We start from the raw sequence: 4690 nt of genomic DNA on the forward strand, positions 1-4690 counted from the left end.
ACAGATGTTTCACATCCTTGGTTAAATTTATTCCTTGGTATTTTATTCTTTTTGATGCAATTGAAATCATTTCCTACTTTTCTATCCGTGTGGCTCTAATGGTGTTATCTCCATTTCAGCAAGCTGGGTACCACATAATCTAGACTTGGACAAAGTGCTATATTAACATGGAAAAAATAACTGACAGAGGTATGAGCGCAGGACCCCATCAAACCAATCAGAGATGATGATGTTCAATTCTAGAATTTTTTTCTGCATTATTAATGTCCTGATGATTTTGGGTTCTTCCCTTGATGTTTCTGGTAGCAAAGTATATACTCATATTCAGAATGCTCTCTGTGAGTCAGTCTGTAGATTACCCTGCACTTATTTGTTTGTCTTGTGTATTTTATAATAGCCTTTGGCCAAGGGAATGCAACCTGACATGGCACTGTTCATTTCAGTAGTAAGCAGATCAGTAAAGAGTAAATGTCACTAAGAAAAAAAATAGTAAGCATCACTAAGAAATAAAAGGAAAAGCAGCAAAAGTTGTGTGTGGGAGTGGCAAGTATAGCCTTGAGCTTTGAAGGTAGAAGAGAGAGATTGTATAACAGATGGAACATTCTCTAAGCCTAAAGAGAGTTTTCACATATGGAAGAAATGAGGGAAATAGAAAAAAGAGAGAGGCAGAGCTACTTGGGAGCAACGTGTATAGCCCACAGATCTTAGGGGTTATAACGTGGAGAAACCTAGGTTCAAAATTCCAAGCTTATTGACCTCTCTTTCAGAATTTTATCCTAACATCTACCTTTCACATCAAATCACAAAGTAAATTTTGAGCAGAGGAGTAACTTCAGCCTGGGCAATATATCCCTTCTATAATCAATCATATTATTAATGGCATTTTACTTGATAAATCCTTTTGTTTCAATGACTCATGTTTTGTACCAAAACCAATCTCCAAAAATTGCAAGAAGTGTTGTTTTGTCATTACTGTATGGAAGACATTTACACAACATAATGTGAGTGAAGGTTCTAGTCAGAAGCCAACCTCTTCCTCAGGCTTCTCTGCCCCACACACCACTCAGCCATAAAAAAAATCTCAGACCATGAATTTAGATCTAGAAGAAATTATATTGTGGAAGTTGAAATTATGCTCATAATTGTAAAGGATTAAGTTTTTTTAAGACTTCTTCCTCTGTCCTTTCTGAATACCCTGAATGCATACACTGAAATGTGTATTTTTTCCCTATCACATGAAAGGGTGTGTACACATCAAATTGGTCCTAGGTACTTGGTAGAAAATATATTTTTGTTGAATGAATGATTGAATGAATGAAATGAGAGTAACTGGAAGGCCAAATCAACATGCTGAAGAATCTCTAAGGTTTCTGCATTAGCTGTGTTCAATTATGATTTCTTATTGCCTTTCATTAAAGTGGGCTCATTTGTAGTGTCACGTTTAGATTGAGACCAAAACAAAATTGTCTTTGTTCAGATTCCCCAGAAGCGGGCACAAAGACAAGGATTTGTGTGTGATTTATTATGGGGATGTTCCCAGGAGAAGCCAAGAAGGGAGTGAAAGAAGCAAGAAAGAGAAGGGGAAGAAGGCAAGCTGGGTTTTAGACATCATATCAGCCTTCACTTTAGTGCTTCAGGGGCACTGGAGCACAAGTTACACTGCACAGTTTGTAGCTGGGCTTTCATACTCCTTCAGGAGTGCCTCACAATTCGCCATTTGGAGTTAAACTCCCAGGCATTTCTGGCCTCTAGTATGTCTGTTCAAAGTAGTTCCATAAGCCCAAAGGTAGTCCTCTAAACAGTTTGCAGGTGCAAACCGTTAGGAGGAGCTCACAGAAATGCAGGATTTACTTGCAGAAGTGTAAAGGAGATCTGGAGGACATCAGCAGCATTTGCTACAATATTTTTTAAAAATGAGGAAAAAAATGAAAGCACCTACCATATTATCAAACAAAACTGAGTTTAAGTCTTACCTGAGCACTTACTACCTGTGCCACATTATGTCACATTAGGCAAGTTACTGCATCTCCTTGATCCTTAGCTTCCTCATATGTAAAATGCATGTGATAGTAATGCCTATGCTATTGTTATAGGACTAAACTGGAAAACATATACAAAGTCTTTGTATTTCTCTTAGTATCACTTATATGTGGAATCAAATAAAATCAAACTCATAGAAACAGAAAGTAGGGAAGTGTTTGTCAGGGGATGGCATGTGGGGGAAATAGCAAAAGGTTGGCAAAAATTCTAACAGGATAGGAGGCAAGGGAAGGGGGTAGAATAATAATAACATGTCCAAATAATAATGGACATGTTATCAGAAGTTTGGTATGGAAGATAGGTCTTGGGGAGAGAAGAGGGTTAGAAGCAAGTGGCTGTTACAATTGTCCAGTCAAGGGGTAATAAAAATATAAACCAAGGGAACTAAACTGTGATGAAAGGAAAATAGTGATAGTCAAGAGGTATTTTGGAAGTATAATTGAAATGATTTTTATGTTTGACTGTTTAGAATTAGGAGAAACAAAGAGCACTGTTTCTAGCTTTTTAGCTGTCATAACTGCAAGTCCAATATTTAAATTTAGGTGTAGCTAGATTCCATTTTCCCTGTAATATTGTGGGGGTTTTTCTTTTTTTTTTATTTTTAATCAGTCATCAATTTTATACACATCACTTTATACATGTCAATCCCAATCGCCCAATTCAGCACACCACCATCCCCACCCCACCGCAGTTTTCCCCCCTTGGTGTCCATATGTCCGTTCTCTACATCTGTGTCTCAACTTCTGCCCTGCAAACCGGCTCATCTGTACCATTTTTCTAGGTTCCACATACATGCGTTAATATACGATATTTGTTTTTCTCTTTCTGACTTACTTCACTCTATATGACAGTCTCTAGATCCATCCACGTCTCAACAAATGACTCAATTTCGTTCCTTTTTATGGCTGAGTAATATTCCATTGTATATATGTACAACAACTTCTTTATCCATTCATCTGTTGATAGGCATTTAGGTTGCTTCCATGACCTGGCTATTGTAAATAGTGCTGCAATGAACATTGGGGTGCATGTGTCTTTTTTTTTTTTTTTAAATTTTTATTTATTTATTTATTTATGGCTGTGTTGGGTCTTCGTTTCTGTGTGAGGGCTTTCTCCAGTTGTGGCAAGCGGGGGCCACTCTTCATAGCGGTGCGCGGGCCTCTCACTATCACGGTCTCTCCCGTCACGGAGCACAGGCTCCAAACGCTCAGGCTCAGCAATTGTGGCTCACGGGCCTAGTTGCTCCATAGCATGTGGGATCTTCCCAGACCAGGGCTCGAACCCGTGTCCCCTGCATTGGCAGGCAGATTCTCAACCACTGCGCCACCAGGGAAGCCCCGCATGTGTCTTTTTGAATTACGGTTTTCTCTGGGTATATGCCCAGTAGTGGGATTGCTGGGTCATATGGTAATTCTATTTTTAGTTTTTTAAGGAACCTCCATATTGTTCTCCATAGTGGCTGTATCAGTTTACATTCCCACCAACAAGTGCAAGAGGGTTCCCTTTTCTCCACACCCTCTCCAGCATTTGTTGTTTGTAGATTTTCTGATGATGCGCATTCTAACTGGTGTGAGGTGATACCTCATTGGAGTTTTTTTTTTTTTTTCACACACACACACTGTATTTTATTTTTGCAAGAGATAAATAGACTGACACCAAGCATTGTACATGGATGACCACAACAAAAGCAACAATGATTGCAATTACCAAACATGAAACACACTCATGCTATGTCATAATATTGACATTCAGTCCAGTAATCCTCCACTGTAACAGCTCCTTTACTTCGCAGTGAAAATTGATTTGTATATTCTTTGCCTCTGAGTCCTTGTGGGACTTTTTTTTTTTTTTTTAATTCAGACAGAAAGTCACAAAAATTATACTCATCCTCATCAGTTCACTCAGTCCCATGTAATTTTTTTTTTCATCTTGATCTTTTGTTAGCACTTTTATGAGTTCATCAGTTTTTCATTAGAGTTCTGAAAATGCTTATTCATTCAGTTCCGCAGTACAGTCAGTTACCAGAAACCTGTACTTGTCAGAGTCTTTTCCATGAATTTCCTGGAGATGAAACCCTTTTATAGGAACATATTTGCAAAAGCATCAGAGTACACCCAGAACTGTCTGTAAATGACAAAAGACTTAAAAATGACCACAGTTAAAGATTTGATGAAAGTTCATAATAATGCAGTTGACAAGAAAATTAGTTATTTCTGAGATATACATTTTAAAGTAATAACTAGGATTATGACTTATAACATTATACCAGAACATATAAGATTTTTAGAAATTTCATGTAATGTCTGAAACATTTATATTAACATATTTCCATACAAATAACCCCATGAAAGTTTAGTACTAGTTGTTTTGTTTGTTTGTTTGTTTATACTGCAGGTTCTTATTAGTCATCAGTTTTATACACATCAGTGTATACATGTCAATCCCAATCGCCCAATTCAGCACACCACCATCCCCACCCCACCGCAGTTTTCCCCCCTTGGTGTCCATATGTCCGTTCTCTACATCTGTGTCTCAACTTCTGCCCTGCAAACCGGCTCATCTGTACCATTTTTCTAGGTTCCACATACATGCGTTAATATACGATATTTGTTTTTCTCTTTCTGACTTACTTCACTCTGTATGACAGTCT

The sequence above is a fragment of the Eubalaena glacialis genome, chromosome 1 (assembly GCF_028564815.1).
Source record: "Eubalaena glacialis isolate mEubGla1 chromosome 1, mEubGla1.1.hap2.+ XY, whole genome shotgun sequence".
Taxonomy (NCBI): domain Eukaryota; kingdom Metazoa; phylum Chordata; class Mammalia; order Artiodactyla; family Balaenidae; genus Eubalaena; species Eubalaena glacialis.